The 24,881-nt window shown below is 43.8% G+C and overlaps 1 protein-coding gene across 7 annotated transcripts in view; it reads right to left on the reverse strand.

Moving 5' to 3' along the window:
• NCAM1 (neural cell adhesion molecule 1) overlaps window positions 1-24,881 on the reverse strand; it is a 125,701-nt gene that overhangs the window by 71,998 nt on the left and 28,822 nt on the right. The gene's annotated exons all lie outside the window — the stretch shown is intronic.

Consider the following 24,881-nt stretch of genomic DNA (forward strand, 5'->3'; position numbering starts at 1 on the left):
ACTACAGGGACGAGGGGCATCAGCCAGCTCTCGCAAAGCACTGAGGATGATGCATTACATAAAAACTAAATGGATACAATAAAGTTGTCAGAGGTGATCAATAATTTCCATTACCAATCTACTTTGAAAGCCCCAGCAGCAGCAGTTAACAGCTCCGGGCAGCAAACTGAGCCCTCCCTGCAATAAAGCCAGGTCTTCGGGTCCAGGCAGCTTCCGCTTCCCACCCAGAAACTATTTCATACGACCCACACTCCTCCACAGACACTTCCAGTGATCCAGAGAGAAAAGAGACGCAGTTTATGGAGGGAGCTGTGAGGACAGAGTAATTGCTTCCACGTGTGTATCTATCACTGAAATGGTGGGAGCTCAGTAATGGAAACAAGAGCTGGAGATGTTGGTGCAAGGACTGGTGTTCCGCCGCGTACCTGTGCTCTGCGGCACCGTCCTGAGCAAGCCACGAGAGGGAGCGTATAACCCACGGCACGGGACAGCCTGCTGCGTGCGCTGCTGCGACCGCCGTGGGCAGCAGCCTTCTCTGACAACTCAAGGCTGGGGACACTTGGGGGCAAGGCCAGAAAGGAGCCAGAGAGGAGAAAAGGGTGCAGGAGAATCCAAGCCGTGATGGGATGAGCTATGCCCCAGCAGTTCTTTAGCAGCAGCAAATGGGCAGGAACGACGTTCAGCACAGCAAGTCCCCATTCATCCCGTTGCTCAGGCAGTACCCAAAAATCAATTGCAACCCACCCCTTCTGCAGGCGGCCTGTTCCTTGAACAGAGCTCTTCAGCCACAGTGAACATCTCTCAGCCCTGATGGCCACTGTCCCGGCCGCATGATGCGTCCCCTCCAGCTCTCAGGTATCTCCAATGCAACGTGGCTGGACTTCTGTTTTACAACCAGGCACTAGCACCACAGTGCATGTCCTGTCACAGCTGAGATGGTGCAAGCTCCACAGACCATGCCGAAAAAAGTCATTCTTACATTTGCATCAAGAGCATGAAATGTACGGCGATCCCAGTCAAGGACTGGAATTCAACTCATCCAGCGTGGTAATGCAATTCTGTATTTTATGCTTCCCGTGAAGTATTTGTAATTAACGTCAGTCAGAAAGAATAGCTTTTCAGAGACTTGGCAAAAAAAGTACTAAAAAAAACCATCAGTGCCAATAACTTAACAAGAAAAGAAATCCTGCAAAGGATCTTCCAGGAAAGGAAAAAGGATATTTATGCCTCTTCCCCTCATCTTTTGCCAACCAAGCACACAAAATAATCCTTTGTCACTGCCCATAAAAACGTCCCAGATGGCACCAAGACAAACTGTAAATACACATTTTTCTCCTCTTAAGCCCATAGATTTTAAGGCCAGAAAGAATCACTGAGCTTATCTCCTTCTTTGAAGGATCTGAGGAGGAAGAAAGGCAAAATCTGTCAGCAGTGGTTTAGTTGAGTGGACCCATCATTAACTGTGGCTAGTTTGGGCCCTAATGTATACAGGTAAAGCAGTTTGGGTCCTACAAGTTCAAGTGCTTGGTACTTCTAAGCCAAACAGGGGAAATGAATAAAAAAATAAATCAGCACATCCCCTTGGTTATTAGAAGGCACAAACACTTCATCGGAGAGGAGAACATTTACTGTCAGTTCCCCAAATGGCTGCTTCTGCTTTCCAGCAGAGAGGGAGCGAGCACGAGCAGTGCCTCCGCCAGCTGCTTCTCGAGCACATCCCTGATTTCTTCAGACACAGACACCTGGGGAACATCCCATAAATCGCGCAAACAATAGCAGCCTTCCCTCCATTTCAGTTTTGCACAGAAGCCACCTGCTCACAGATTGGGCCATTCAGATATTGCATGACAGATTAAGAAAGTGCCCTAATTTCAATGAATTTTAACCTAATTTTCCTGTGCCTCCAGTGAGCTCTGCTGTTCTGCCAGCCAGCCATTCATGACACGCATCCACCACAGATGGACCGGCTTGCTGTCCATATTACAAAGGGATCTCATTCACAATTATACCATCGCATTTCCACGTCCTTGGAGCTAGGATCAGAGCTGATACACCACAGACTGTAAAAGCCAAGACAGTAAAGCATTTCCTTAAATATCTGCATGGTGGGAAGCTGCACGGTGCTCACATCACACCGTTAGTACCAGGGCGGTCTCCTGGGTCCCATTCCTCACCGTCAGAGCCACGCAACCAGCAGCTGCTGCTTTCAGCTCTGTGCCTCACGGCTTCACCCGGCCACACCGGTAACCTTCACCGAGAGCAGAGCAAAGCCTGCGTGGCTCCTTCTGCTGAAAGGACTCGTGAGCACTTGGGTGCTCGCTGCTCCCGAAGTGACCTGCTGCAGTAGCTAAGGTAGGTTCTGCCTGGTACACTTCATTTATCTAATGAAACCTCGAATCATGAGTTCACATGTGATGAGAAGAGCAGGAGCCTGCTGTAGTGTTTCCCAACGGCAATACTGCGGCACCAATATGTCATTTGGACTACCTGCCGTTTCAGGAAAGGCACGAGGCTGGAATGCCTTTCTGCACATTCCTCTAGAATAAGGAAACACGGAGTCTTCACCTTCCAGGGTTTTTCCGCACCACTCCATTCCTCATTCTCTTTTCACTTCTCAGTCCATTCCAGTCCTGACAATTTATCCTTCAAGATGAATTAAGTTCTCCAGAAGTATCACCTGCTATTCATATCATGTTCACACAACACTTCGTAAATTAAGACCCTAAACCTTGCACAACATTTTAAAGCAAAATCAAAGCTCGGGATGAAAACAGACTTGAAAGTATCCATCTCCCGGGAGCCCAAGCACAATACATACCATCCATTACCAGGACATCAAGGCATTATCACCACGGTCAAGGACAAGCGTACATTCCACTGTAATTCAGACAGTGGTTTGGCTCAGGGAGACAACAGGAGATCAACAGCCCCGAAAGGCAAAAACTGACCTTATGTTCCCATTTTGCACTGTCTGAAGACGCCGTCATGTGGAAGGAAGAACTGACATCAAAGCTAATTCAGTCTAATGGAGAAGTAATATTAACCTACTCCCAGCAGAAGCAGCAGGTTTGAGATGTCCGGTTCCATCAGAATGCTTTACCAGTTCAGACCGTAGGATATTTGCGTCCCCAAACTTGCTCGCTCAACTGCCTCTGCCAAACCCCAAATACAGTGCGAAGTGCCAAAAGTTATTTTTCAATCTTTGCTGTGAATTCTAGTGTTTATTACGATTCCAGCAAGAAGATGGCAGATCATTAGTGGACTTCAGTTTGAAAACTGTTCTTCTGAGATCCTTTAATATCCCTCCTCTCTGTACTGCTTCCTCAAAGCATTGTACCTGCAAATCCTGGATGGCTGCACTTACCTCTTACCTCTGGAATACAGTGATGAAGTTAAAAACAAACAAACAAAAACAAAAGCCCCACAGACAACAACAAAAAACAGAACAAAAGCCACACTGGCGCCCCCCCCCCAAATTTTTGCCCTTCATGATTTAGAGTACGTGCACAAACTGAATCATGGAGCAGGAAAGAGAACACAAGAAATGCAGGATTAATGTTCCTATTGAATCTGCTGCAAACTAATTGGCTTGGGACATTTGGGATCCAGCTAATGAATTTTGGAGCTCACAGGGCTATCAAGATGCACATTTTACAAAACCTTGTCCTCTGTGTCACTAGCTCTCATTTAGAAAGTAAGGTATATTTAGGATTCCTCGAACCTTTCTAATGATAAACCAAGCATGGGCTTCCTAGCTGCCCCTCCCTTCTCATCCTTTCTGTGACTGGTTTGCCTACAACTAATCACAGTTTTATTATAGATTGCTACCAATCTAGAATTAACAGATAATAATTTATAGCTAGTATACCACTGCCTGCAGTCTGTGACTTTCACATGAAAGCAAGGCAAATGAGTTCTGAATACCTCCTTACCAAATTAATCTCATTGTCCTTAAATTATACTGCTTTATTTTTAACTGCTGTAGAGGTGAAAAGAGTTCCATCAGAATTCCCACCTGATCCTGCTTGTGTCTAATAACAATAATCACCAGGCATTGCAAAATGTTCAGTAGCAGAGACCTGACCCGTACTGTTTATCTGTAGAAACGGGATCCACCGTGTGCTGGGGGTTACTGTGCTCAGTGCTGCATGGGCTTCGAGAGATCCCTCGCTGCTTGGTTTCCCCGGACTGCAGCCACGCACATATCCTACAGCTCCTCTGTCAGACAGCACTCAGGGCGTAAATAACAATGAGCACTCTCAGTAGAAATAAGAAAGAGAGAGGGAAAACTGCTGCATCTCTTCTCCCTCCTTCGACGCTCTCCTCTGATGATGAGCACACAGAAAGCGAGGGAGGGGAAGCTGGCGGCAGACAACTGCTGGGACTCGCCTCCCAGCGTGCACGATACAACTGCTCCTGCCTGCCACTTCGGCATTTTTTTCCTACATGTTTTATTAGGAACAGATGGGGCTCCTGGCTATTATATTATCAAGTCTCCCTACACAGCTGCGCAACCCTGAAATTGCAGGAATAGCAATCTCCTGAATACATTTCTCCTGCTCCTAACAACTGCTTGCTTTGCTGCGATGCAGACCATAGTGGGTCTGGAAAGCGTTCTTCCAGTGTCAAGAGCCACGGATGGGTTTATTTTGAGCCACAATGCATTTCTGTATTCCACAATTGAATTCTATGAACATATGCCAAAAATCCTCCTCCTCCCACCCCTCCCAGCCCCCAAAAGCAGCTAGTACAGTCTGTAAGAAGTATGAAGCCCATGGGCCCACAACAGACCACAGAAGTAAAATAATAAGCATTTCTTACCCACAGTCACTTGACAGAAGAGAAAGACACATCCACTAATTCTAAATTGCTTCTGCTCTGCTTGGATCAACCCCGAAAGGAGCCTACACCCAAACCAGAAGTTTCCAGAGCAGGAGCAAAGCTGCAGTGAAACAACAGTGGTGGGCACTTAAAGCTAAGCAGCAAGTCCTGTCTGCACAGAGGCCGAACCCTGGGCACAGCAATCCCCATAAAGCCAGATTTTTGTCAAAACCTGGAAACCAAGATTTACATTTGCAACACAGGAACCAAACCAAACTGAAGTTGACACTGAAATTTGGCTCAGTAATGTGAAAATATAGGACAAAACAAGCAGTTTTGCGAGGAGTGAAACAAAAAGTCTGGTTGTCAGCGGATCAAAAGGTTTCCATCCTATATGGATTCTCTGATGCGCAAAACAAGCAGTGAGCTGCAGATTTTCTCTCAATGGGAAATGAAGGCTTTTCCCTTCCCAAAGCTTAAGATATTTACATCCTTACCAAAACCGGTTAAAATAGTTTTAGCATGTTAAAAAGTGCTAAAAGGGAAGAGGCATATGCATCAAAGTGCGTTACGTCTGTAGGAAACAAGGCTAGAAAGACCACAGGAGTGAAAAAGATATTATACATATATGATAAATTATATAAAAATTTTACAGGGGTGACTCAGAACCAGAACAATGTTGAGTTTTCCTGACTAACTGGAAGGTGAACAGCAATGGCAGCAAGAATCTTGACTGCTGTTGGCGAAATTGTCAAGAAATGCAGTTCTGCTCACTCCCCAGTTGGTCCTAAGCTGGCCTAGTAAATAAGCGTTTCCCTTTGGCACAGGTGAGTCATTTATTTTTAAATGAACATCTCGCTGAAAGAATTAAAGCCAATTCTCCTTTGTCCTGCATAAACCACATGCTGCATGTATTGCATTAAGGCTTAGCCAAATAACTGGGATGTTCCCAACTGAGCTCTCTCAGACTGATGTTCAAGATTTCAATCGTTGCCTCTCCCTCTTCAAATTAATTTCCACGACGCCATTTGCAGCAGAAATGCTACCTTCTCAGAAAACATACAAAGAGCCGTGGCACAGAAATTAGCATAGAGAGCAATCAAGAACAGAGGTCAAACTGAGCCACTGATAATCCAGCACAACTTCACTCCATTTACTCTGACACTTCAAGGAGCAAAAGGAAAACAATTCCATGTGTAACAACTGAGAAATGCTTGGATTTTATCCATGCCAGTAAGGTTCCTTAAAAAATTTTCCTTAATCACAATGATTCCAGATCTTAACTCTCTTTGATTGTTGCTTCTGTTTGGCTACCGTGCCACAAGGGACATGAGGGACAGGTTCTGTGGGTACCATGTTCCCATGCATTCAACTCATTTGGCTCTGCTCTTAACCAGGCTGATCTCTCCAGTCTTTTGGCTTTTATTTTCAATACCACAGACGCTTGGGCGCATCTCCTAGTGGCACGTCCCAGCACAATTCACTAAGGCTTCTGTCCTGTGATACGGTAAGAACAGTGGCAAACCTCTCAATGCCAAGGGTTTTTTTTGAGGCCAAGAGGACAAAGAACACTGAACAAGGTGAGCTGGATCCTGGGACTTGCACTCTGTGATTTTATTTTTTGATTTTTATCAACTTCACTAGATCTCTGATACCAATCCTGAAGAAAAACATACATACAAACAAGCCAAGCCTGAAAAAAAAAAGAAAAAAAAAATCACAAGCAAACAAAACGTCTTCCCCTCTGCCCCCGATTCACCTCCAGCACACCGATGGGACACGTCCACAGCAGCAGGCTCTGCGGGCAGCTCCCCCAGCTGGTGCTGAGCAGAGCCAGGGGCCCAGTGGGCCTCCGCCAGCAGGGTGCCCAGTGCCCACAGGGCCCCTGCTGCTTCCCTGGCAGGAGAGCAGATTTTGATCTCCAGGACCAACCGTGCTCGCCTATGTTGGTGTGCAGCATGTTTCCATACACATAAATTATTAACCCAAGACCCTGGAGCTTGCTCACGCCGTCTCCCCCCTGGCCCCAATAGGAACTGAGATATGAAACAATGCTTTGCTGGAGCCCCCGGCAATTACCTGGCATGCTGCAGGACTCCGACACACAGCTGACAATGCAATTATGCTCCGAACGCTACAGACGGTGTAAATTATCCACGTGCTGTGAAAGCTGGGCTGCTCTACACTCACTGCACCTCTCCCCTAGGATCCAGAACTGCTGCGAGACACCAGATTCAACCTTGTCACTGCACCCCAGCAGTTTTTGGAAATACCAACAGAATCTTCGTTTTTTTGCCCTCCTTTTCTCTTCTTGCATATCTTCCTATGCTCTTTCATCTCTAATGAGAAGGGGTAGGGCGAAGAGAGCTGTTAATCAGGCAGCGCTCACAACAAGACAACTAGATAACCTCCAAATAGCAAACCAGCCTGCCAACAAGTGAAGGGAGCGCAGGAAATCTGCAAAGAGCCACCAATTAGGAGCTTACGGGAAACATGTCAGAGAAGAACAAAACCAAACGGTTACAGCAGCATCTTAAGGCTAGCCCTAACTCGCATTCTTAATGGTACTGTAGCATCCAATTATTTACTGGCCAGAGTGTGCTGTGAGTGTTAACGCAAAGTGCACCCCCAAAAACGACAAACCCGTGTGGTTTTGGGGCCCTTCCCTTCAGAGCCCACAACAAAGGCAGTAAAACAATCTGTGCTCCATGCGGGCGTGTATTAAGGCAGAGAGCAGGTAACTGAATGAGCTGCCCCTATGAAGAAAAGCATGAAAAAGCAAGGTCTCATTGGGATGTTAATGAATGCAGCATCATTAACACGAAATGACTGGCTGCAAAGTTAAGCACCGAATGTAAGCAGACTTTGAACCAAGCCAAGCAAGCTAATGGCTGCATCAAACAAGGTCAATCATTCCACTGCCCCAATTATTAAAGGGGGAATTCTTGGTGTTATAGGATGACATGAAAAGGAATTTACTGTCGCTTTTATGTTTTGCATTCACTCTGGGTGCTACAGTTATTCCAAGTATTTGGCATACCGCGTTTACAACACAAAGAGATGTTTTGTTTCTGGTAAAACGAAGGACAAGACAGACTGACAAGGACAGAGAAAAATAAGAGGGAAAAAAAGATGACAAAGCAATGTGCCTGCAACGTTGCACTGAAGGGAGCATCACGCTGAAGGTTGGAGTGGAAACACTTAAAACAACAGAGCACCACACAAAAGAATTACATTGCCAAGGGCAATCCCACTACTTTTCAGTGCAGTCAAGTTTTACTATATGCCAGGCATAATAAATAAGAGCAGGCAAGCCAGAAAAAGACATTTTCAGTCGGAGCTTCCCTGCTGTCTGTGCTGCACGAGCACACCATTTTACAACAATACTCCGAAAAAAAAATAATCCTCTTTCTTCATGGTTTATTTTGAAATTAATCTAGCTGAAGGTTGGATAAAATTTCAGAAAAATAATGTAGCGGCCAAGGTTAGGAGCCTGAATATAAACTTGATCCCGGGTAAAGGAAAGAAAAAATGAATCAATTGCTTCCTCTCCCTCTCGGCTTTGGGCTTTTTCTTCCAGGCAGAATTCTTTTTGTTGTGCAAGGTCCTTTAATTTATTAATTTACTGATTTGTAAACGAGAGCACGCAGGTCACTGCAGTAAATCACAGCCCTTAATTTCATGTGAAAGAAGGGAACGTTACACTAACACGGGGCCCTCAAAGAGCCCTTTGTTAGGGTGGAGGCTTGCACATAAATAGGTTTCAGAAGCCCAGAGAAAGGGGGTTTAGAAAAGAAAATGCCTCTAGATTTTTGTACACTTTGTTTTATCACCTTTCAGAGAGTAAAGCAGCTGAAAATAATCAAGCAGAGATAAACCCGACAATTAACCTTCACCTAGCACACATGTGTAACCATTTGCACTATTTCAGGAGCAAAGAGCTCCTCCAAGGGCCCTGCTGCATCTTTAAAGTCCCAAGAGCACAGAAGCAGCAGAATAAAAGCACAAAACCGATGGCATTGTCTTCATTACCACAGCAGATTATACCATCATGAGTGATATGATCGATGCAGCTACCAATCCCTGCCATGCTGTTCCACCAGACAAATTCATAATCGAGGACAACTGTTGCACACCGCACCTCTGTGTTAGCTCAGGTTGTCGAGTCTTGCCCCCTCCTGCTCCCCTACCTCCCAGCTGGTATCTTACGGTGGTTTTTTAGCATTACAGATCTTGTCTCGCATAAGAACTACTACTCTTAGTAAGACCACGTCTGAAATTTCCATGTCAACGTCTGTGGAAAAGTGGGGAACGCTACCCGAGACGTTCAGCCAGCACTGTGCTGTCTGGGACTTCTCCCTTGACACTTGGTCGTGGGCTTCCCATCACCTAACTGAGAAGGTCCCAGAAGGTCATGCATGGCCAAAGGGTAACCCAAGCACCGCAGCTGGATTTCCCCCAAGCTTAGCACTGTGTTCTCCACAGCCACTGAAATACGCTAGAAAAAAGCTTTCAGATAAAAACAGACAAAAAGCCAAGGGCATCAGAATGGAGCTGACAGACATGATTTAAAACCCCGCAGCAAAACGCCACATCAGCAATTAGTGGATGGACCATTAAAGGGAGCAGTGTATTTTTACAGCTGATTAACGTAAGCAGTTGAGAGAGGAAAGCAATTCCCTGCGCAGTGACCATGCACACGCACAACCGATACGTGCTCGACTTGTACCAACAACTGACAGAGCAACGTGCACCACCTCCACCGCACTCTCCCAAAGCAGATTTCACATCTGAAATTTTTTTTTCTTTCTTTTTCCCTAAAAAGGAGGATTTGTGTGGGAATGGGAACATTTCTAACACGCAATGAATTACCCTATTCTCTGACACAACGTCCTGGTGTCTATAATTAAAGATCTTCAAAATGGATGCAGCAGTTTTCTAAAACTGAATCCCACATTAATTATACCCTCACGCGATGATCCTGCATTGTTACACGTTATAAATGGAACAGTTACCAGCACATGATGTGACTGGTCATTAAATCGTGCAGGAACGAAGTAGCTGAACTTGGTTCGCATAGGCACGTCCTCTGCACTTCTTCCCAAAGGAAAAGAGAGCGCTCAGCTGGTAGCCAGCAGTCCAGCATCATTTTATCACAGGCTTAGCTTCCTTGCCAGCAGATGTACCCGAGCACAAGTCAGGCACAGAGGACATGCTCAGCCACCCTTCAGCAGATCCGTTGCCCAACGCTACTGGTAGCAGTCTGATAGAGCAGCGCCTTTCCAACCGTGACCTGGTTGTCCCTCGGAAGCCTTCAGCCCTTAAGCCAGCGTAACCGCCTCCGGCTTCAGGAATCGATTCCACCGTCAAGCCTTAAGACTCATACTGTAAAATTCAACAAATGTCTGCTCTGTTAAAAGGGCGGCCTCACAACTTTCCACCATTTCTCTATTTGCTTGAAGACCAGAAACAAAATCATGGCGGTGGAGTAAAAGGGCATCTAAGGTTTTTATGTTTGTTGGTTTCAATAAGCACCTCAGATGTACACGGGCCCTTTTCTTATACCTCCCCCACTCAACTCCTCCTCCCCTTAACAAAAATACCACTAATAAGTTTTCATATAGGAAATACTACAACATGGTAGTTATCTCCACAAAATTAAGGAGCACATTCTGCCTCAGTGAAGACTGCAGTCCTACAAAACCACCTCCAGTCCAGCGTGAACTCCTCTGAGCAGACAGATGCCAGTAAGGGTCACAAGTCCAAGTTTCTTGACATTGTGGGGTTGGTATTACGTTTACTAATTTGAAATCAATTCCAGAAGCATAACTTATATTACATACACCTGGCCAGCAAGCTAAGAAAAGGTTCCATCCAGTCAGAACCTTTCCAGGCTTGCTAGGTCTCTCATGGAGAACCTAATTTTCCACAAACTACGTTAAAATCTACATGAATTTTCTAAAGAAGAATGCTTTCACTTCTTTTGCAGTTTAGTTTCTGAAAAGAGAAGCCCTAAATACCTCAACTTGCAGACTTCGCTCATAGCTCCAAGTCTGCTGTTCACATCTCCTGCCGAAGGCCTCTCCGTGCTTTACCAGCCCCATCTACAACACCAAACCAGCAATAATGTAACCACAGGAAAACGATGTCCCAGTGAATGGTAACTCAACTAATCCTTACAAAAACTTCTCTTCTGGAGAAATCAGTCCTTCTTTATAGGGCTCCTCTAAGCGAATGCTTTCTTTACGTGATCAAAAGAAATGCTTACACGCAGCACACAGAATAGCGTATCAATACTGCACTCACTGGCTTTAAAATAAGCATTTCATCAGTTGCCCATTAAAGTTCAGAAGGTTTCTGCTTACTTACCAATGTTTTATCAGACAGCACGTGTAAATCAGTATGGTAATCGTATGTTAAGTCTACCAGTCTATGGTTGATATTAAAAAAAAAGAAAGCATCAAATCAATTGGTGGTAGTCCTTCCTTCATCCGCCTTACGTTTCTTTTTCCTTTTGTCAGTTATGTTACCCTAATGGAACACACTTCAGAGCAAGAGCAAGTCATTGCCAGAGTGCCTCGATTGCATACCTCCATCCACTTACAGAGCAGTGCCCTTGGTATGGAAGAGGATGTAACACCTCCTGCGGTCACAATGATGAGCTTCATTCATACATTTAGCCAATGAAACAGGACGCGCGGTGGCCTCCTATCTCCAAGTGTGGAGCACAGAATTGTACACGTCCCCAGCTCGAGTCAAAACCACTGTGCCATGTCCCTTCCAGCCCCAAGGAGAGGCTGCTCCATACTCATCATTCCTACCCCATCCATGATCAGCTCTGTCAAAGTTAATCAAAGCGAGAGCATAAGACGTAATAAACAGTGAATCATGACATTTGTGCTGAATTATCACCAACTGCATTTCATAACAGCCTAATGACTTCATGTTCATGATCAAATTAGCCTTTGAAGATGTTAACTCGGAATCAAGCATAATGAAAAGCTTAATTCTGATGTCTCAACAATGCACATTAAATGTATGTATTATAAACAGCTCGCAGTTTATGGGATATGACACAACTGACTACAGTCCCTATTTGAGGCTGCAAATAATGTTAATGGGTTTTAGTACAGACAGATGAAGATTGCTGTATTACAAAACAGTTTAATGGATCCAGAATCATTTTTAGCTGTCACCCTAAGCAGCAGTTTGCTGTCCTCTTAATAAGGCATCACAAACTTGCGGAACCCATAAATGGTCAAAATCCCTCTAGAAGCAAATACGGTGACGTGAAGTCGTGGCCTACGAACCGTCGTTCAGTAAGCACTATAAACCCTTAGGAAGAGCTAAAACTAAAACCCAGACATTACCTGAATATAAACACAGCAATTTGGCAGAAATAGAAGAGAATGGGAAACGAAAGCCTGGACTACATAAACAATAAACACCAAACAAACAACAGCATCAATGACAAGTCAGAAACCAATCTGCACAACACAGATATTGCTGTACAGAGCCACCATGCCTAGCTGTGACGCAGTGCACAAACCATTAAATACATCTCAAAACTAAAGACCTACCCTCAGTCACATAAAAGCTGTGAAAAAAAACCTGTGTGTTAATGGCAACCAACCCTTGGAAGCAAGAGAGCTAGAACAGTGATACTTCCATTTATAAAACTGTGCTTTCAGTAAGAAACAAAACTGGAACCCAGCTATCGAGTATGCTGGAGAGAGATCTGGAACAAGTTGGTTGTCAGGGAACAGCTGATTTGTTTTACAGAAAATGCGAAGATCCTCCTCCTGCTAACCCATCAGAGGGATGAATGGATAGCTGGACAGACAGTCTAAAAAAAATAAGACTAGACATACTGCAGGGAACAGTCTTTCTGAAGTCCACAGGGAATGGATTATACATGGCTTAAACAGTCTAATCCACTTTATTTCAGCAGGTCCCATATAAACAAGGCTAGAATGCATGTTAAATAAAAGCCCCATGAAATTTTAATGAAAAGCAATATGCAGTTACATAAACTAATCTTCTAAATGGAATCACTTCACAAGTGGCAAATTTCACAAAGCCAGAAAGGGTGTTTGAAATAGAAGTCATGAAATAAGCTTAGCTAACGAACACGAGCAGAGATGGCAATTTCCATACAAACAGGCATTCACACACAGACTTCAGCAGTGATTTTGCACTGAATTTTTAGTACTCACATTACTAGTTGCCTGCCAAGAGAAAGAGACAAGTAAGGGAGACCTGCACTTCCCACTGCAAGAGGAAATAATGTTAGCTACACAGTTCCAAAAGAAACAAAAGATGACTGACAGATCCAACACGCCATCACGCCGGCGCGGATTTCAAGGCAAGTCAGAGCTACACTACACCTCCTCCGAGCTCTGACACAGTTTACCAAATTCTCCCGTGTGACACAAAACGGCTTTGAACTAGTTCAGCTCACCGGTACAATGTGACTCAAGGATACAAATCTGAAAGTAAGAAGAAAAGTGAAGGCCACAGTTCCACCACTTACTTACTTTCTCAGACTCCAGTGCTCCCTTTGCTCTGCCTGCATGCCCAAAAAAGCACCAGCAGTCTGCAGGAAGTCTGTCACTCAAGTAACTGCCGTATGATGTACAGCCTCTGACTTTGTGACAGGTTCAATAACGCTCCAGTCTGGCCACGATATTGACGATCACTATCATACAACTAGCAGCAGACAGGAATAGAAATATTTCAAAGCAAGTTCAGATGCTGCTTGCTGAAAACCACCAGGTTTTCCAGAAAAAAAAATCTTCGCAACAAATACCAAGAATCTTCCTCTGGGAGAAGTGAGCAAACTACTTCGTATTTAGATGTACTTTTATATTATCCTGAAATCTGTCTTCACAAGGAGGGTGAAAATACACCCTTATCTACCTACCTGTATCCTCATAAATCAAAATAGCACCATAAAAAAAAAAAAACAAACACATTCAGGTATGCAGCATTCCAATCAGGAGTATTACAGGAATGAAAGAGAGTGAAAAAATGCAGCGATAAATTCCATTAGTCTTCTGTTCACTGTGTCACATCAGAGTCTCTTGAAAAATATTAAAAGATGACTGTGTCAAGAAATTGGTACTGTTTTATCAATTCAGCAAACAAACACCAAAGAAAATAGACAAATAGTATTTTTTTTCCTCTAATGGGTAAAATAATTGCAGTAAATCATATGCTTCATTCTTTATTTGTTTTGAATAGGAAGAAATAACAAAGAATGAAATACTAACTAAAAAAATGGGCTGTAATAAAATGAAAATCAGAAATAACCGTGCTCTACATAGGCAAGGATATCACATGGGCTTCTGCTTTCAGTTGCTGACAAAATCTGATTCTTTCAGATCCTACAAGTGTGTTCCCAATTCAGAACTTCTAACTGAACATCTGCATCTTGCTATGTCTTCTAAAACAAACAAACAAAAAAGAAAAACACCAAAACAAATAAAATAAACCAACCCCCCACCAAAAAAGCAAAATGGAAAAAAAAAAAGAAGAAAGAAAAACAAACATAGGAAGAGAGACACTAACTACATTAAATTGCCTTCAAGTTCCAAGGGAAAACGCCATCTACAGCGCTTACTTCTTGGTAAGACACACTTGGTGTATTCACCCAACAGCCAACTATGGCAGAGATCTTCACCGGCATCTGTCACAACCAGGCAGCCACACAGTGTGGCAAAGCACATCTCGTGGCTGCTTCGTAGGAAAAAATAAAATCAATGCATATTCCACAAGCTCATAACAGAAGGATGTTTTCTATCCGGATTTGGGACTGTTAGTACCTGAAACCATCACTCTTGAACACTGGGTGAGAATCTTAAGACATTTCCTTTCTTTTTTTTCTAGGAAAAGCTCCGTTGTTTGCTTTGAATTGCTTTTAGTTTTGCTTATTTACATTTCAGAGTAAATAATAGCATGCAGTTGTTTGTTTTCTAATGAGTCCCATTAAAAACTCGTTCCAGAAAGTGGCTTTTTCAGGGAAGCAGTGATGTTACAGTTCAGCTGGTTATATATTTAGGCAACTAACCAGCAGGACTGTCTCAGTAATCAAATGAAGACAGCAAATTACCTTTCTTTATTAATATCTCAATAGAAATACGGTTAGCAAAAGCCAGCTAATTTGGAAAAGCCATGCATATGCTGCAAAACTTTCAGCTTCCTTCCTCGGATGGCTTGAAGACTGCATCTTCCCCAGCTGCATTTGTGAGAGCTCTCCGTAACTTCCATCACTCCACAGCCAGCAGACAAGGTGCCTCTGCTTGCCACCGGAATGTCACCTGCCTTACCGACTCCATACAGAACACACGCGGCTGAACGATGTCAGCAGCGTAAAACAAAGCCTTGTTTGGCCAACAGCGCAAGTCTCCCACTCATCACCGAAGGAGCTCCCAAGGCAGAACTGCTCCTGATGGCTGCAAGCGCAGCTCTGCACGAGCTCCCAGGAACATATGCTTCCCAGGCTGCTTTCCACGCTGCTTTCCACGCAGGAAAGCCAGCCCGACGCACACAAAGAACGCCACAAGGTACCGCGCGCAGCATTCCCAGGGCACGGCGCTTTCATTTGATCGCTCCTGAGAGTTTTGCTCCCTCCAAAAAACAGAGACCGGTTCCTGAGAGCTACAGCAAGAGAACCTGTGACATGTCCCAGAAAGAACCGAACCCTACCAGCTCCATCTCCTCAACCCTCCGCTCCCTTAGAGAGCCTCCTTGGCCAGGGGTCAGTGCAGACTGACTGCACTAGCACTGTTCTGAGCTTTCTGCAACACCAAAGCCTTCAATACACAAAGACACAAATATGTGTCACACCTGTCTTGGGAGTGACCAACAAAGAGTCCCTCCCTTCTTCCTGGAGTATCAATTAAGAAGAAGTCAAACCTATCAAATACATTTTCAAACAAGCAGTGATACCATAACCTTCCGTATTTGTTTCTGCAAGAAAGTTGTCATGATGAATAGCTCTCTTGTTTGCTCTGTGGCACCATGAAGTGCAAGCGTCTAGCCAAATCCTTCACCAAGCTGTGTTAGCTTCAATTGAGGATGAACAACAAGGAAACGGGTTTTTCTCTGCATCACACTGCCCCCTTCATTAGAGTCACAGCCACAATACTGCCACTAATTGCAAGTCTATTAACTCCTCAATGAAGAAAAGAAAAAAACCAAAGGAGTTTCCTTCAGAGCAGATGTGTAAAGAGTTCACAAGAACATTTTGTACAGCAACAATTATTAAAAAGAAACCACATCCAGATTAGTTTGAATGCCCTGAGAATTATATTTCATACATAAATAAAACAGTCTGTACTTCCTGAAGGCTGAGGCACTGAGATAGTGACAGATCTCAGTGACACTTCTGTCAATGACAAGAACTCCCTTCAGTACCTGTCCCTATGAAATGCTGTACTAAAGGTACTATATTCCTTATAAAAGAAAGAAAATTATCTGTTTCATGACACTAAATTAAATAAGAGCAAAGAAATCAACTGGACACTGACAAAAGTGATAAGGTTACTTTACATACAATAAAATCCCTATACTTCATACAGGTATACAGGGCACCAGCTAGAGCAAGCAGCCATCAGACCTCCCAACACATCAATTATCCCACGGAGAAGAGGCTCGCGGTGTTCCTTAAGCAGAATCCTTCCTTCCTCCAGAGGTCAATCGTTACCCGCTTCCTGTGCCCATCCTTTTGCACGCCCGTTACACGCGTGGCTGTGGCAGGCACCCGGGAGGCCGTGCGCTGCTGTGAGGCTGCGTCCAGCACCCTGCCGCACGACACAGAAGATGCTGCGCCCAGTAACGCTGCTTTGCATGACTGTAACCACTCAGGAACGTGCCTTTCGGCAAAGCGAACTGGATAAAATCAGCTGCTCCTCCAACTGTAAATCCCAGTCTCCGCAAGGCCACAACAGAGACCTCCGCAAGCTCCTTGGGAGCAAACTACAAAACCGCTCTGCTGCCGTGGTCCTTCCCAGGAGCCCAGTGCGGCTGGGAGGGCTGTCCCTGCCCCAGCACCAGCACTTGCCTTCCCTTTGTATTCATCACAGCGAAACCATCAGCATTTGCCAGTTATTTTGACAGAGCTGTATTTTCCCGGTCCCTTCGCTCTACAAGGAGACACGAGGACCAGCTTTCCCGCTCGTGGCAAAACCCAGCATCATCACCCTGCTAGCTGAATTACAGCACTGACAAAATCTTATCTGCAATTGAGAATTTGCGGGTTTTTAAGCTGTTCCTATCAAATGGAATAGAACTTACGTGCGTAATTTTGACAAGCCTTAAAACATAGATTTAGCTAAGTGTTTTCTAGGGGAGGGTGATCATTTAAATGAATTAAAAATCAAGCAACTGCTGCCAAGTTAAGTCTTGGCTCTAACTTTTTCTCTGGAAGTGCTTTGTGGGTAGACAGCTGAATGGATCGCTATACAACTTGTGCTGCTGGCATCTAATTATTTCCGTTTTTCTGTTCTTTGGCTGCATATGATAGTTTTGCTTGTACAAGAAGTGTCAGCTCTGTAAAAGGGCATCTGTACTGAACAGTGTTTTAATGTTCATTTTATATGGGGGGAAATGCTCGAGCTCAAAGATATGCAATCAATTGTCTGAATGCCAGTTATCCAGAGCTTTCTGCTAAGATATGAACAGCCAATACAAAACAATGTGAAATTAAGACTTTTCAGTAGAAACTGTTTTAAAAAATTGCAAAAACTCCGTGGCACAGAGGAGACTGATAGGAACCAAACACAGTATTCCTTTTACAAGCATACCGCTGATTAGAAGACTGGTGTTAAAATACTGCCATTATTTTATCTCCTTCTTTATCCGTATTGGGAGTTGCTTGTTTCAACTGTAACTACACCAAATTTTGCATCGCCTGATACAGCTTTTATTTTGTTTCTGTGAGTAGCTGAGCTTTTCCCCAGCTTCTTTCTCTAGTGAAATCAACATGCAATAAAACCCATGATAGTTCCTGCTATAACTTTCTGAAGCAATAGCAAAACTTCTGTTTTTAGACATTTAGGTATAGAACAAATTAAATAAATCACATCTTCTGTCAAATAAACAGATAAGAAATAACAGGGTTTAGAAATGAAAATGGCTAGAGGCTGACAAAAATTTTGTCTGACAAGACTACAATTATTTGTTTTATGGTGGAGATAAGCAGAGCAATACTCAATAACATACAGTATAAAGAAAATGTTATAAAAGCAGGTTTAAAGCTGTGTCTAACGATCAATAAAAATTTCAAAGGACAGAGAAAGACATCTTATAAGCGCTGTTAGCATTTCAATATCAGCCTTTGCAGAAAACCTAATGGTGGCCCAGAATGCTTAGTAGCTGCGGAGCAGAATTCTGCCTTCACCGTCATGCTAAAGACATCCTCCGTGAGATTCTTCCAGATGTCAAATATTATTTTCCAGAGGAGAAAATTTATCAAGAACAAGGACAGGTAAAAACTGCCCCTACTGGGGAATCATGTTTTTAGCATCCAATGCAAGACACCTGGAATCAGCTGCTGCCAGAGGCAGGAAGGTGGGCTAGGTGGTCAACAGACCTAGGTAGGCATAGTAATTCGTCAGTGCTAAAAAAGTTACCACTACCTAAATCAACACAGGCTGAGCCAATGGTGTACTTTCACACCTTTAAAAAGGGTTACCTTGAAGAACTTTTCTTTCGCGTACAGCCACTGTGATGTACTTAGACCACTAATGCACCAGGAGGCCAGCAGGAGCCCAGGAAGCCGCACACCTTCCAGGATCAGATCCTCAGTACACGGCCACTGCAGACACCCAGGAAAGCTACCAGAGCACCGAGTATTTCACAGCTGTTTGATGAAGAATTTCTCTTATGAGCGTATCAGCAAAGTACACAAAGGCATCTCCTACAGAAACCGCAAGGGAATAATCCAACTCAACAGCTTTTATTTGTCTTTCCATTGTCAAACAGACAATGAAATTCCACGCTATATTAATTCAGTACTGAGATCACCCAGTGACGAACTGTAATTAAAAAAAAAAAAAATACACAAAGTTCATTACTTTCTTTTGACCAATGCTTTTACACATCATCTCCTGCTCTTTAATAATGCTCAGTTTGTTACCCTTGAACATATTGCTACCAGCCAGGGCTATTTTCCCCAGACTGCTGTAGAGGCTTTGTAAGTTTTCCAGAATTTACAAACGGAATTCCTAAAAAGATACCTCACGAGATTCTGAGCCAACTTTCTGACCTCCACCTTTGCCAGCAGGCACAACCACTCACACAGGGCTAACTTGTAGCTAGGTGTTTTGCACTGTGGGTAAAGAGAGTAAATAGTAGCTGTAAAAGTAACAAAACCAAGAACTAAAGCAGATAAAAGGCACTATCTCAGGAGCAGGAAAATTCAGGACTGGAAATTTTCTGCGCCCTCTATTTCCCCGGGTGTGTACAAAAGCCTTTTCAGTCTTCAGTTCACGTGCTGGATACAGTACTGCAATACTAGTGCGGGCCAGGATTTCACCTCTAAGGACAACAGGTGCTTAAGTTCTGCCAGAAACCTAAACAGCAGGCCTGTGACAGAACTGCCTCGTATTGCAAAGCGCAAGTCAGCGCCTGCTCACACCCCCAGCTCAACAGCCACTGGAGCGAGGGCACAAAGCAAAGCGTGAGTGTTGCTGCACCTCAGCCATGGACGTTCGTAGATCACTCACAGGGCTAGGACTAAGCTCCAACCTCTCGCAGAGATGCCCACGTTTCTGTCTCTTTGCACAGAGCAGCAGTTTGTCAGCAGAAGCGATGGTCGTCACACTGAGACAAACATCAAGCTGTCACGGTACGATGAGGGAAGCAAAGGAGTTCTTCCTTGCTTTCCACATTACCTCTACTCGGGGTGTAGCTGTCACTTCCTGCAGTAAAGCCAGCTGGCCTTCGAAGTGTTTAGCTTCCACCCACACTTTCTGCTAGCTGGTGCTGAGACACCACTCCCGAGTCCCACTGGAACCTCCCGAAGACTTGCAGTGGGCTGGCACCGCGCACGCCGCATCGGCTCCAGCACGTGACGAGAGGGAGGTTAAGTCCAACGGCAGACTGCGGCCCATCTGTGCCACTCCTTGTCACAAAATACCTCCCACAGCACCAGCACCATGACAAACAACCCAACTCATTAAGAATATCAAAGACACTGAAGAAATACAATTAATGCACATGAAACGCACGACCCTTAGTTAGCATTACAAACCTGGAAGCAGTTAACGGTGGTGAACACACACACACACCACACAAGGCTCCTTGGCCTCTCCCATCCCCTTTTTATATTCCAAGCAGAACAAAAAGAAAAAAAATAATGGGTTTTGCTCTAACATGCCATTGTTTTATCCAACAGTATATGAGAAACACAGGAAGCTGAGGCTGATCAACCCACACGAGCAGAGTTATTCAGCTCAGCTCAATCTACTCCTGCTTACCACCTGTATGCTGTTCCATCTGGAGCCATCCAAGAACAGGGACAAATGCCAGTACAGACTGAAACACGAACCTATACCATGGAAGCACAAATAAATCTACGTAACACCTAACCTTATCTGTTTTAATGCAGTTTAATGCAGGGACAAGTCCTCTGTTTAATGCAGAAGTGCTTACGTTACCAACAAGGGTTACGAACGATTCTCAGGATACGTCAGTACCATCAGAGAACCTCAACTGTAGGGAACCATGTCTGCTCAAGACAAACACCACAGTACGTCGTAACAGGAAAAAATATATATATAAAAAAGGAAGCTCTCTAATTGGGGAAAAAATACTGGCATTCTCCATTCCTGTAATTTACGTTTCCATTTAAACTGAAGACAAAATTGGCTCTTCAGATGTACGAACCTTAGGCACAATTATCAGCTGACAGAACCGCGCTCGACGCAGCAACACAGAAACTCACACATCACCCCTCTTACTCTCGGTACCTTCCAGGTCTGTTTCTCCTCAGAAGACTCCCTATGACAGTGAAGGCAAACCACAGGTGAGGGCAGGCAGGCCAGCAGCTCTGTCCTCCAAGTGAAGCCCTGCCTCCAAAACCCCTTGGTGAGACACCAGGCAACATCAAAGCGCTGACATCTGTATGAACAGGGCACTCATCTCCTGACCACATTCGTTCAGTAAACAGACCTCCGTCTTCAAGGGATTGCATACTTTCATTCAAGGCAACGCCAGAAATCGTTTCTCTGTGATTACAGAAAATGCAAGAACTATAGATAGTTGCAAGAGGAACTGGACACATAGTAAATGTTGTGTTTTCAACACTTCTGCCTGCAATCACGCACTGTAACACACAATGCAGCTGCACAGTTATAAATATCCACGGTAACCAAAGATAATTTAAACTCTGTGGCAGTATCTATGTACTTATGTCTATATCAAACATTCCTGAAATCAGTACCAACTCGTAGATGACAGGGTGCTTTGGTTTTTGTTGAGAAGCATTTCCTCTCTTGATGGAAAAACACTAAGCCTTGTTGACTCTTGCGTTGATTCTATTTCCTCAAACGACTGTTTCAAAGATTGTAGCAAACAGTAAACTGGAAGCTTTACACCACCAATACACAAATAATTAAATATGTACTTCAATGAGTCTCGCTTTCGCAGCTACTGCTGCAAGAAAAGCTAAAAACCAAATGACGACTACCATAGCAAGCAAAAACCACTGTCCAGCCAGGGAGCTCCAAACCAGGCCAAACTATGACTTGTTTGTAGAAAGAAGAGAGTGTCATCCTGGTGGGGACGCTCATTAAATGCTGCGCTCAGGGGGATGGTTTCTGAATTGGAACAAACAGGCAAGGTGATTTTGTTATCAGCCATTTCCTCCTGGGACATCCTTTACTTTGTCAGAGATAATGAGCTGCAATTACAACAATAAACACTTTAAAAGAAAAAACAGATACTAGCTACTAACAGGGCACGCATTGTAAGTGATCTGCACTACGCCAGAAATGTCATTTATTTATTTTAAAGGAAAAATCTTCTGTGGAAGGCTAATGATCAGATGAAAAACCCAACACACATACTTCTCTTACCATTACACTAACACTGAAACACGTACAATGCTTTGCATCACTGAAACCCCATCAGAATTCTACTCCTAATGACCTTCTCTATTTCTCCTATTCTTCCTAAAATTGCTGCAAACTGGTAAAAAACAAAATCTCAAAGTTTGATAACAGATGGCATGAGAATGTGGTATCTGATATATGAATAAAGCATGAATTTAGTCAGTTCTGTCATTTTGTTAAACAACAACAACAAAAAACCTGCGAGAACATGACTCATTGTGGTTCTGAAACAAAAATTATTGCAATTGAAAATATCAATGTGACTGCATTGTTAAGCTTCCTTGAAACCTGATAAAAAGTCACTGTCAACTGTCCAATCCCATCAGAAATCTCTGAGTACAGAACCAAGTACTTTTTCTGGGTTATAAATAACAGAACTTCTAATCCCCAGGTAAGAAGTTCACCACACGGTGATCACTACGTGTGAAGCTCCTTCTTGCTATCCATGTTTTACGTTCCATGTTCACACCCATTTTTATTTACTTATTTATGGAATTCAGGCAGCCTTTGGCTGGCTGCAGTACCTCAAGACCACCACCACAATCACTTCCCCATACACCGGTACACAATACATGAACAATCCCCACCTAGTATCAAGGCATTCCACTACATTTTTTTTTTTTGAATATGGGATTAATCTTTGCAAACATTTACAGGATGCTGCTTCAAGTCACTGTTTCTTAAGTTGAGAGCTGCTGTTACATCACACCAGGCCGCCTATCTGAACGCCCCAACACGGGGCGTTCTCTTTTAAGCGCTTGTAAGTAACCAACATCTTTCAAGCTGCCGAGTCCAGCTTGAAACAACATCTGCCACAACTTTTGGAGACATTAAGACGAGTAAGGAGACCGCTTAGTTAGAGACTAACTTAGTCTTAGCTGACTGCTGTTTTACACCAGTTCTACATCTTAACCCAAGCCACTCTTCCGATGGTACTTCTCTTATCCATCCCTTCCAGTCTGCATCGTTTCCCCATTCTTACAAACATGCAATTAACCGATGATAGCCCCGCTGCCTCCAGTCTTCTTACTGATTTGTAAAGCGCCTAAATCTGAGTGCAATAAATAACAATTTTCTGCACTCAGAGACCCCCGTCACTTGAACATATCGGAATGAATCCCCAGCTCTCTCACATACACTGGCCTGTCCACTTCATCAAACGCCACAGGGAAGCGTGCTCGTATTCTCTGAAATTCCAAACAGAAACAGTGAGATTTTGGCAATGCACAACCAAGGTCACTTCAATCACAACTTTTTTTTCCTGAACCTTCTCCCTCAGCTCTCTCCAGCTGTACTAGAAATATTTCCCCTTTAAAGTACAATTCCCTCTGAATTAACTTGGATTTCTTCCCCTTCAAGAAGGACAATTTTTCCTCTTCTCATCTTAGCATGAAAAGCCTGCTGCTTGTAAAATGCAACTCAACTAAAATTCTGACATCGTACTGGAGTTTAAATTTCTAAGCAATTTACAGCCAAAGACTTGTATGAAGTGTTCTCCTTGGCATCTTACTCAGCATTATGAACTCAACACTGAACAAAGAAAAGAGCAACGAAAAGCAGTTCGAAGTTGGAGCAGCGATCCACCTGTCTCTCCGAGACATCAAAGCACATGATGCAGCTGCTCATAATGGGCAAGCACTCAAGGGAACACGAGAGCTTGTGCGTGAATTTGATTAGTTGGAAATGACATCATGATTTATAACACAATTTTCCAATTCTAAAGCAGTAATCTATAATGAATTAGACAAGGCTCATATGGGACCTGCTTAGCTTTAAACCAGAAATAACTGCATTATAATTTTCCCCTTTTTTTATTTTTTCCACGCTAAAGGGGAAAAAAGTGTAACCTCATGACAGAAAATGGAAAAAGCAAGTCAAAGCTTCAGAGGTTACAATTAATCATTTCATCAAATGATGAAAATACACTATAAACAAGAATGATAGAGTGCAAGTGGCTGATATCCAAGCCTTCCATTAAAATGAAAATTCACTGGAGATGCATGAAGACATGATTTCCCTGCTTCAATTTATTATTGATGTTCATGCTATATTCTTATTTGTATTAGAATGAAAAAAAATCCAAAAAACAATCAAATGAAAATATTGAGTCACCTCCACAGTTGTAAATCTCAGTCTCCAAGTCAAACACATCTGTGATGCACATCAACGTGTCCAGGTATCATGGGATTCTCGATCTCCTCCATACCCAGCTGACCTCGTGAGCAGTTACTTCCTCCCTCTAGGTGTTCTGAGGGCCTGCTCGGCCAAGCTGCACAGCTAAGAGCGCAGTCACAGCGCCTCCAACCACGCAGCAAGGCTCCTCAGACCTCCCAGAAGGTGGAGCAGGGCAGGTGTGCTCAGTGATATTGCTCCGGTCAAGCATCCATTTGATCCCACACTTCCCATGGCCTTCTTGTTTTATTCACGCATTTGCCATCTATTTGACACGTTCATGTTGGATCGTTTGGGGACTTTTTAAACGTGCTATCCATCTCACCAGCAAGACTCACCTTCACGCCACAGAAGCTTGTTTCCCATAACAAGGACGGACTCAACTCTTCTGTTTTTCTAAGCATGCGAAAGGGTGCAAGGGGGGCGGGGGGGAGGACATATGCAAAGCCTGCTTCCAAAATTCTTTCCCTTGCAAATTTATAAGCATAGTGTTTTCCATCTGTTTTCAAAGAATGTCAGATAATAAATTACCGTTCCACCTTCTGTTCTGGAAAGCAGACCTTGTACTCGGCCCCCGCCATGTCTCCACCCACCTCAGCCAGCAGTCCTGACTGATCATCCCAACAGAACAAACCAAACAGGCTGAGATACGCTTCAGTAAATTTCCTCTTTTTAAGTTAATTTACAATGAGATTTGTGGTTGTCCGAAGAACAGCAGGCATCCGATCCCCATCAGCCTCACGCAACAGAGGCTACTCCCAAACGCTTGTC

This window comes from Anser anser (assembly GCF_964211835.1).
Source record: "Anser anser genome assembly, chromosome: 22".
Classification (NCBI taxonomy): domain Eukaryota; kingdom Metazoa; phylum Chordata; class Aves; order Anseriformes; family Anatidae; genus Anser; species Anser anser.